Here is an 11449-nt window from a genome sequence, read left to right as displayed (position 1 = left end):
TCTGATGTATCCCAAAGGCCAAGAATGATGCCTGGCATTTCATAAAAAATCAAGGCATAGTTGCTGATTGACTGTATCACCTCTCTTCACAGGAAAACCAGAAGGGACACTATTCCTAGCCTGCATTTGCTACTGTAGAGATGACTTGGGCTAATGGTCCAAGTCATACACTCGGTAAGTAGCAGGGCCAGAATTCAAGCCCAAGTTCCTTGACTCCGAAGGCCAAGGGGGTCACCACTGTGATACATAGTCGGGACAAAGGCTTTTGTTACTGATGTCCCTGTCCCTGGGGAAGTGGGATGCTGGAGCCTGGGAAATGGAAAGGTCAAGAAGGAGCTGTTTCCTGCAGGTGAGAGATTCAGCCTTCAGCAATATGCCTGAGAGCAGGGCACTGGCAAGTGGTGATGGTCAGGCTCAGGAAGGGCCTTGAACCTGTGATTTGGCCTTATCCCGGAGTAAGCCAGACCCACAGAGGCAGGGGCCCAGCCTATGTGGCAACCCCCTTGTAGAACCACTCTTCCAGGGGCTGGGGATTTAGCTCAGCGGCAAAAGCGCCTGCCTGGCCAGCGCAAGGTCATGAGTTCGGTTCCTGGTACCGGAGAAAAACAAAAAAAAAAAAAAAAAGAACCACTCTTCCAGAACTGAGCTTTCGTGGGCTGCCTCTTGGCTTGAGATCAGGTGGGACCTTGGAGCAGAGGTCACCATTCCTTTGGATCCCTAAAGAGAGCCTTTCTATTGGCTACTGGAAAGCCAAATGTGTGCCCTCTGCTGTCTAAACCTTTAATTGTGTGACTAAACCCAATTCCTGCCTCTGTTTCGTTCCCTGGCCTGGCTTTGATGTCTTCTCTCCACCCACCTGCGAGTCTCCACCTTACATTGTCTAACACTAGTTAGGGGACAGTGTGAAATACAAACAAATAAGTTAAAATATTAATCAGAAACAATCTCTTTTCCTTCCTTATCATCCCTGTAGCAGCCCCACAGAGCTGCTGGCATTTGTCATGGCTCAGAAAGTGCTCGCTGGCACAAAGGACATGTGGTTGTGTCACCCAGTGCAGCACCCTTGGCCCTCTTTTTCCTGTCCTGTGGCTCAAGGTGAGGGGGAAAGAGGAAGAAGACAAGCGCAGGCCTCTTGGGCCAGGTGCTTTATCAGCACAGGAATGGCGTCCCTGGACCTTCTGCTAACATCGCCAAAGAAGGGCATCAGCAGTGCTGGATGCCTCAGGGTCAGGCCCACGCTCACGTGGCCAGTCACAGAGGTCATCATTTCAGAAGTGGAGTACAAGGGAGAAAGTGGGCACAAGGGAGAAAGTCGAGCTGCAGCTGCTGGCTTTGGAAGCAGGGCATCCTGAAGCAGTTCTGAGGCCTGAGAGGGCAGTGGTGGCGGCCACCCAGCGCTGCCCACTCCAGCCTTCCCAGCCACCCTGAGAGGGTGAGTGACCTCGTGGGGCTTTGCTCTCTCGGACTCCAGATTCTGTGGCCTGAATGTTGTGTGGAGGTGGCCAGCCTGCATGCCTTCCTTAAATATGTATTTTGTTGAAACTGAAGGATAGTCCAGAACGTTTAGAAGTGGTTTTCCATAAGGAGTGATAAAGAACAGCAGGAGGAGACAGACAAGCACAGAAGTTACACTTTAAAATGTCCCATTCCTTACAGACTGACTTGGGAGCCATGTGAGTATTTTCCCCATGTGACAGAAGGGCCCCTTCCCCCCGTTTCTCCTTCCTCTCCCCTCTTCCCATTTCCTTCCCTCCATCAATCCAACAGATGTCCAGTCTTTACTGGCTGCCAGGCATTGCGCTGGACTAGCAGGAACTGAATGGGGGCCTCCTTGCTTTTGAGTGGCTCACTGCCGACAGGTTATTCTGATACTCAGAATCCCAGGCAGGTATCCTGAGCAAGAGCTGGAAGGGAGCTTCAAAACTGGCACATCCTACTGAAAGGTTCATGGCATCTTGAGATTCAAAATCAAGATGATGGCCTGTCTGTACACATCATTTACAGTTTGTGTAGGATTTCATTAGGTCGAGTTATCTCTTGCAATGAATATCGTGACACCAGCAAAAGAGCTGGTTGTTTAGACACAGGCTCTGTGGAGCACCGTGTTGAGGTGAGACAATGGCTTTTCCAGAGTCCCCTCCTGGGGTGCCACATGTACAGCTTCCAACACCAGCTCCAGGCTGTGGGCCTTGGGCCACATGTCACCCTTTTTCCCTCTTGGTTTCCTCACCTGTGAAGTGGGACTAACAGCGGTGCCTGCTCAGGGCAGACGCGATCCAGTCTCATCTGTGAAGTGGACCGAAGAGTTCCTGCTATACAGTGAGTGCTGAACACTGTGGAGAAGGACATTCTTTACTTAATCTTTCAAAGTATTACCTCAGGCCTAACCAAGTCATAGGATTGTTTGGTTCCAGAGGAAGTCTAGCAAAAGCACTGGTGAAAAGGAAATGATAACATGATGGCTAACTAGGTCAAGTCATTTCTGTGATTATTGAGTTGTATTGTCCTTACTAAACCTGTTAATATCCTCCCATTTGCCAAGCTGCTTCCTTTGTTCTTCCTCAAGAGAAGGTTACTGAAAATGGTAATTGGGGCTTCAGTCCGAGAGGCTACAAGCCCCCTGATCCCAAAATTATGCCTCTCATTTTTCTTTTCTCTTGCTTTTCTTTTCATCCACGGCACCTGGTTCTTGGGACCTGTCACCCTGGACAGTAACGGAATATAGACCAACAGAATACCATCGGCTCTGCCTCTTTATTGTCCACTGTTTCTCCAGCTCTGAGCTCAGGTAGAAGGGTCAGATGGACCAGGCCTAAATAAGGGCACAGGGCACAAAGGGCAAGGGGATGTGGACCACAGTTCAGAGGAGGCAGCAGTCAACCAGCACTTGCATAATGGAAGACAGGGCCCCCAAAAGGGCGGCAGTGGGGACAGTCCAAGGCCCCTGGGCTTGTAGCATTTCACCGGCAGGTGTGCAGAACCCTGAAAAGTCCAGGTGGGTTGAAGCAACGGTGCTGGGTGGGCCATATCAGGGACAAAGGAGTGTCATGGGTTCTCAGAGTGTTTCTGACACTGTACCCTCGGTACAGAGCAGGGAGAAGATAAAGTGACCTATCCTAAGGGCCTACTCAGTGCCAGGACCTGCATGTTCTTCATGCTGCAATTCTCTGGGGTGTTGGTGGCCAGAGAGTGCTAATCATCTGCCCCGAATCACACAGCTGGTATGTGGCTGAGCTACTGTTTGAGCACACAGGCCTGTGTGTCTACTTCAAAGCCCCTGGGAAGTTGAAAAGCTCTTCCCACACCCGCCTGGCCTTGGGAAAGTGGGCAAGTAACAATGTGTGAAGTCCCCTTTTCTTACACATAGCTCATTTTCATATGTCGATGTTATCAACCAGGCCCAGCAGGGATACAGATGGAGAGTATTCTGACTTGGTGCATGCAGGGTCTCAGATTCTAACCTATCTCTAAGTAGACAGGTGCAGGCCTGGGCGTCTGGAGTTGGGCTGATCAGACCCTCAGATACCTGTGTGTGCAGAGATGACGGGGAATAGACAGACAAATTTCAAGGTAAAAGGGGACCAGGAGGAGTACACCTCTAGGGGCTGGCTTGGCTACCTCCATGGCTGGCTCACTTTTCTTGGCTAGCAAGAAGTGCAAGGGGAGGGGTGGCTGCATCTCATGGAGCTATAGAAAATGGGTGGCTGAGGATTAAATTAACGAGGAACCAGCTTTTCTCTAAACCCAAAAGCCTGTATTTTGACAACTGCCCTCAGAAGAAGCTATTTTGCCTCAGAAGTACCAGTTATTAGTATTTTGCTCATAGCCAGGGGGTATGTGGCCTTCCATACACCTCCATTCCTGAAGCAGGGTCATGACAGCCCTGGGACTGTGGAAGCTTAAGTCACACAGTCAAGCCGCCCCTAATCTATCACATACCCTGTCCCCAACACTGCAGAAGTGTGTGGCTGGAGACAAATGTGGAGGTTGCCACAGTCAGTATGCATATGGCAGAAGTCACCAGTCAGCCTACACTGGATGGACAAGATGTTGGCACATGGCCAGCCTGTAGATGTGCTCAGTGAAGGCAAACAAAAGCAGCACTGAGCTGAGCTCCAGACACTGGATCCACATGCTGGGGATGGGCCAGCAAGGTAGGAGGAAGGCAGGAGACAGTGCGTCCTGGAGGAGCATGCATGTGGGTGTTCCTGACACTGGGGCGAGGCAAGGGCTGGCCAAAGGAGGCTCAACGGAGGGCAGGCAGGCATGCTGAGTTCCAGCATCCCGTGCAACAGCTCTGATTTAGCAGAACAGCCTGCTGGCTAAGACATCTCCACGAAGCTTTGTGTCAGTGTACAGGAGACCTGAGGTCACAGGAGTGCTGTCAGGATTGGGCCACCTCCCGAGAGGCCCTGGACAAGGCAGGTGTGGAGTTCTGGTGCTGTCCTGGGCCTTGGCCTACTGTGTGCATCGCTCCTCCCTGGAGCTGGGTCAGAGATCCAGCGACAGGCTGACTGTTAGGGTGTGGAGAGTGCAGAGGCCTGCAGCAGCATCACGGTCACCATGCTGAGGGAGATGTTTCCTCTCAGACCAGCTGTCTCCAGGCAGTGGCCCCAAGGCAGTGCACTGTGGTCCCGCAGAGCAACTGCTTTGTGGACACCTCAGGAAGAATGGGACCAAGTCCTTTTGTCTAGCATATAGTAAAGGTGACCCTCAAAAGTGATCAATATGTCTTTCATATTCCATGTGAAGAGGGAAAGACCAAATTGACACAAATTGATCCCGCAGTTGACGTGGGAGTTTTAAATGATGTGTTCAGTTGTCAGTCTCCTGTTGGTGAAACAGAACAGGACAAGGACATTCAGAGGCATGCAACTGACTTCATTATGGAGTGTGGTGAGATGCCTTTCTCACAGAGCACTCTGCCTCAGGGAAATACTGAGCAAATAGGAGTTTTACAGAGGCCTGGAATGAGGTCTCCCATTAAATCAGAGTTGCTTATGATTTGCAAAGTAGAGCCCACTTTGGAGCAGGGGCTGGCAGAAGGGGTGTCCGTGGACAAGAGCCTCAACACCAGGGAGGGAGCTGCTAACTCAGAGCTCACCCAAGCAGGCAGGACAAACCCAAAGCAGAGATGGTTGCTCAATTTTTATTTTAAGGAAAATGAGCTCCAAGTGTGGAAAAGGTTGAAGAGCTGGTAATTCAAGATGCTTCTACATGGTGTTTACCTGGGGTCAAAAATTCTTCAACTGAGGCAAGCCAAAATGTGTGGGTCAAGAAACAATAGGGAATTCAAAAGACAGAGAAAATACTGGAATGAAGTAAATTGAAATGTTGATGGCTGGTATTTGGAAGGGACTAAGTAGGGAGTACTAGGGGCATTTTTATTCTCACTTACATTTCAGTATTTTATACATAAAAAGCTAGGATTAAGTATTGCTTTTAGAATTAGAAAAAGTACAAAAGGCTACTACAGAGGGGGAAAAGTTTATGGGCTTTTTTAGAACAAGAGATTGTGACCAGGAGGGATTACAGCAATTCTATTCTATTAAGACCAAGCCTAGGAAGTCTGAAAGACTTAAAAATGCAGGAAATTTGAGCCAACAGCCCCGGGGGGTTCTGTTATTATGGGTGAGATGTGCACACTGGAATAAAATGATCACTTCAAGCGCTGCATCGTGTTTCCTTTTAAAAGAGTATCGGATCTTAGAAACTTCCCAGCACCTCCTCCTGAAGTGTCCCACTTGTCTCTCCACTGCCAAGATGCCCCAAACTAAACTTTGGCGATTCACATTGTTTACTATAATGTACAGCGATCTCCTTGTTCCTTTCCTGAACTTCTATTCTTTTACGCTTGATTAGATGGCTTTATTTAATATGTCTTCATCACAAGCCCTGTCTGGTCCCTTTGGGGAGTAGGTGTGGCATAATACTAAGTTGACTGAAAAGCTCTGGGAAGCCAGATGTCGAAGAGATGGTCATGGGAGCCTCTGCTTGTGGCCCTTAAACTAGAACCCAACCATTCAGGCTCCTTGTTTCCTTCAGTGTACCGGGTGGTTCTGCGACCTGCTGTCCCGGACGGTGACAGGAAGGGCTGCATGACCTTCCACTCCCCCGCTCGCCCACCTGCCACGGTGAAAAGGAGTTTACCGGGCAATGCGGCCCAGTGCTGCTCCTCCACGCCTAGGAAGCACATTGTTAAGAACCAGTACAACAGGCCTGCTCTGGCCAATGGTAACAATTAATATTTCCCAATCCTGGTTTCAGAGGAAGGGTTAGTTTCTCCAGACTTGCCGTCCTCTTTTCTGTGCTCGTTTCACATTTCTGTCCAACCTGTGTTCTTTCAGGGACCCAAGTCTCTCCATGTGTCCTTGTGGAAGCCTTGGCTCTGACAGCCTTCATGCTAGGAGTCTTGCTGAGTTGGTTTACTCAGGCTACCATAACAAGTCCCACAGATGAACAGCTTAAACTGAAACTTACTGGCTCATCCTCCTGTAGGCCAGGAGTCCAAGACCAGAGTATCAGCAGGGTTGATTCCTGCTGAGGATCTGAGGGAAATCCTATGGGATTCAGGCCACTCTGAAGTCTCAGGTTAACTGCCTCTGTAAAGACTTCAAAATACATCTACATTCTGGATATTAGAGGTTAGGACTTCAACAGATGGATGTTTGAGGAATATAATTCAGTCCACAATATGTGCCCCTTCTCCTGGGGGAGGACAACAGAGGCCCACATGACTTGGAGGTCCTAAGCAACCCAGCCCGGCCAGGGAACAGCTACCCCTCGTCAGCAGCTTGTCTGACCAGCCCGAGGTCAGACAAGTCTCAGCAAGAATCCCAGCTCCCCTTCACTGTGTGACCTTTGGCCATTTCATCTGTTTCTCTGGATTTGATTTCTTCATGTGAAACCACTTCCTACCTCACAGGATTGTTCTGAGCACGAAGATAACAATGCTGGCACAAGGAGCAACTCAATGTGAAGTCACGACTGGTACTTGCACAGATTGATCAACTTTGGCAAGGAGCACGCCTCAAGCCTGTCCCGCCGCCGAGCCGGCGGATCACTCATACCAGAAGCAAAGGTTTGCCTGGACTGTCTCTGAGCCTCCTCACCAACGTGCCAGTGAGCATCATTTGGAGCTCAGTTCAGTGTCTGTGTCCAAAGACACCACATCACGGATCTACAGCTTCTCTTAGCCTCAGGTGTGGGCACTGATTTCAGTGGTATTGCCACCCCAATTATTTTTCATTTTAAATTTTTATTAGTGCATGTTTGTAGTACATGATGATCACAATCCTCACGGGGCACTGGTACATGTGCGTAATGCATCTCAGGTCTCTCTCATCCCCTCCTCTATGCCTCTCCCTCACCTCCACCTGTCGGCCCCTTCCCTTTTGCAAAAGATCTGTCTCCCTACTTCCTATTATCTTTTATTTTGCTCTTTATTTGTACTTTGGGTTTCTCATATACAAGAAACCAAACAACGTTTAAACGTGTGTGTGTGTGATTTCACTTAACATTATGGTCTTAAGTAGATCCATCTAAATGACTTAAGTTTATTCTTCTTTATGGCAGAGTAGTACTCCATTGTGTATAAATGCCCGATATTTTCTTTTGTTTTTTTTCCGGTACTGGGAATTGAACTAATGACCTTGCACTTGCCAGGCAGGCGCTGTGCCACTGAGCTAAATCCCCAGCCCCCTAAATGCCCATTTTCTTTACCCACTCACCCGCTGGTACACATATAGACCACTCCCAAGATTTAGCTATTACGAACTGTGCTGCTATAAACATGGGTATGCATGCATTAATGTAATGTGATGTTTTAAATTCTTTCAGAAAGAGACCTAGAAATGGAATAGATGGTTCAAAGGGAATTTCTGGTTTCAGTTTTTTTGAGAACTCTCCATATTAATTTCCAGTGATCATATGAGCTTACATTCCCACCACTAACGTAGAAGGGCTCTTTTTCCCCCACAGGCTTGCCAGCACTTATTATTGATTGCCTGATGACAGCCATTCTTCTGGAGTAAGGTGAAATCTGTGTTGTTTTAATTTGCATTTCTCTAGTGGCCACAGATGCTGAAAATGTTTTCACGTATTTATGGGCCATTTGCACTCCTTTTGAGGTAATGTGTTCATTTCAGTTGCCTATTTTTGATTCTTTTCTTTTGGAAGTTTTTTTTTTTTTTCATTCTTTATATGTTCCTCTAAGGAATAGCTGTGCTGTCCCAATTTTTAAGGCGTAGCAATCCAGCCTCATTCCTCACCTGTGGGTCCTTTATAAGGCATAGGAAGCTGCTAGGTAAATCCCAGGTAGTTACCACCAGCACACCTGTAGGTGCCACCACCCCATCTGAACCAGTGGGATAACATTCCACACAAATTCTAGCTAATACAGACTTCAAGGAACACCGTAGCCATTGTTTTCACTCTTCCAAACAGGAGAGTATTTTGTTTGGCCTTGACGATCCCATGGATTTGGTTCCCATGAGGTGGGGAGTGATGTGGCTTTCCTAGACTTGCAGGGGGAGACATCACAGGCTTCTCTTTTTGGTCTTCTGTACTGGTTTCTCCTCTCTGTGGCCTCTTACAGGGGTGACACTAAAGATATTTAATAGAGGTCCAGACTGTCCTTTGAATCTGACTTCTCTTTCCAACTGAATTCCCAGGCAAATGCCCCACTGCCTGCCATGCCCAGGGCTCCGGCTCCGTGGCTGTTCCTATGGTCATCTACATTTCAGCTCTTTCATTCCTTTAGTGGTTGAGGCCGAAATCTTTTCAAATTATGAAGGATTTACTGGAACATAAGCCCACCACAGGAGGCATTTATATGTTGCTATTAACTACAGTTACCATGTTGTGTAGCACATCACATCTTCAAAGCCTTGATCACAGGTGTCCTTGTCAGACCCCTGAATGTGTTATATGAAAAGATGTTCTCTTCATCTTGAACATTTTTTGCCCTACACCTGGAATCAGCCATTCTCCAATGGGCTCAGGGTCCTTTTAGTAGGAAAGGTATTCAGAAGCCACAGTATGGGAGCCAGGGATGAGTAAGAACTACGGAGTTAACCCATTGTTTTAAGGCTACTCCAATGAACCAAGGTAGGAAGCTTGTGTGTTTAAGAGATCGTGAGTTCAAACTGCTGTTTACAAGTCAAATTCAGAACTGAAGTTTTAATATAACTTTTGCTCTTATAGATTCATTTTTTCCCCTCCTGTATCAAAAACCAGGCTGCTAATGATATCAGGATAATACTCATTTACTTTCTCTGGCAAACACACAAGAGTCTCAGAATAATAATACAGCCTCAAAAAAAAAAAAAAAAAAAAAACCAATTACTGAAAATAACTGCTGGTTTATCATTTACTTACTGCCACCTTTTTTGTCCTTAGACAATTCCATTAATGCATAGTTCCTGCACTTTAAAGTTGCTTGAAATAATTCTTCTGTATTTATGTCACCAATTTGATACATGGTTAGGTTCATGTATGCCATTTTGCTTTCAATGTTTAGGAATAAAAAATTCTTTTTAATGATTATGCAAATATAGCTGTCCCTTGGTTTCCACGGGACACTATCTTATAACATACCATAGTACTTGGGTATGAACCACACACATCCTCCCTCCTGTCACCTCCAGATTACCTATATTACTAGTAAAATGTAAACACTATGTAAGCAGTTGTACTGTGATGTGTAGGGAATGACAAGAAATAAAAGTCTAGACATGCTCAGTAAAGACACAATTTCTTCTATTTTTAATCAGAGGTTGGTTGAATTCATGAATGCAGAGCTCATGGATATGTGGTCCTAAAGTCAAATTGTAAAACAAATTATGTTGTCTAAGTTCACCTTATATCCCTACCACACCCTCCCCTCCCCCTACAGGAAACAATTTTTGTTATTTTGGGTTTTTTTGAGACAGAGTCTTGTTATGCAGTTCAGGCAGACCTTAAACTCATGGTGATTCTTTTGCTTCAGCCTCCCAAGTGCTGGAATTACAGGTGTGCGCCATTACACCTGTCTGAAGCAATAATTTTTAAAAAGTTTTTTTGGTTATAGCTAACAATGCAATATTGTGCATTTAAAAATTTGAGGGTAGATCTCATGTTAAGCATTTTTACCCTGAAAATAAAGGACACAGGAAACTTTTGGAGGGGATGGATGTGTTTATTATGTTTATTACCTTGATTGTGGTGATGTATGAGTGTGTGTGTGAATTCATTAATTGTATACATTAAATGTGTATTTCTGATTGAATTATATCTCAAACCTGTTAGAAACTTTTTAATGTCTTGAAGATCATTTTGTGTTTGTGCAGAGCTATTCTTTTATAAAGCTACACAGTACTCCACTGTGTGAATGTAGTACACATCATGCATTTGGAAATCCATTTTTTTGACGGAGTTTCTATACTGAGGAACTCTGTCTTATGATTAAGTAATGCCCCGTGGTTATTTTTCTAGTCCATGAACTAGTTACCTTTCAACTCTGTATGCATACTCAGCAGCTATCTTCTATGTAAGGGTTGACTCTATTCACAATATTTAATTAGTTCCCAGGCAGTTAATTACCTTGTAAAGTACTTACTGGAGTTTTACTTCCAAAGTCACCTTTAAAAACAATATTCTCAAAGGATACAGAGTTATCACTTAATGAGTACAGCTTCTGTTTGAGTGATGACAAAGTCACGGAAATGGATGACAGTGGTGGTTACACACACTGTGACTGTACCAACTGTCACTGACTTGTACATTTACAATGTTTAAAATAACAAATTTTGCATATATTTTTCCTCAACTAAAACAGAACAAGTAGGATATGTTAAACACTAAACTGATAACAGCAATAAATTTTTTTTCCTACGAAACTGCTACATTAGTGTAAACTTTATAGAGAAATTATAATTTGGTACATGAACTGAATAAAGTTTTTAATGGATGAAATGTGTTTCATTCAGGGTCCATAGTAGATACCTATTGGGTATGGTGGTGCATGCCTTTAACTCCAGTCCCCGGGAGGTTGAGGCAGAAGGACTACAAATTCAAGCCCAACCTGGCAATTCAGTGTCAAAATCAAACACTTTAAAAAGGGGTACAGCTTAGTGTGAAGGCCCGGGGTTCAATTCTCAGTGCCCCAACAGCATGAGCCCTCAGACTTCTGTCCGTTCTTCCCTTCTCCAAGGTTGCAGTAAGTGAAGGTGGCCACCTTTTGAAACTCGGGTAGTTGCCTTACTGCCTCTGGCTTTTCATCCTCAACTCCATCAAGGCTCCACCTTTATTATCTTTAATATCAAGAGATGGTTTCTTTTTTCACTTGTGATAAGTGAGGGCTGGCTACCTTTCAAATTTAATTCTATCTGCCATGGACTCTTCTAAGGCTTTTATTTATCTTAGTAAATGAAGACTTGAATTTTATGGCTCTTCAGTGAAGTGTTTATGA

Source organism: Chinchilla lanigera, unplaced genomic scaffold (genome assembly GCF_000276665.1).
Source record: "Chinchilla lanigera isolate Chin_1 unplaced genomic scaffold, ChiLan1.0 scaffold00003, whole genome shotgun sequence".
NCBI classification, from domain to species: Eukaryota; Metazoa; Chordata; class Mammalia; order Rodentia; family Chinchillidae; genus Chinchilla; species Chinchilla lanigera.
The sequence above is the reverse complement of the archived record's forward strand: the minus strand, read 5'-3'. Positions refer to the sequence as shown.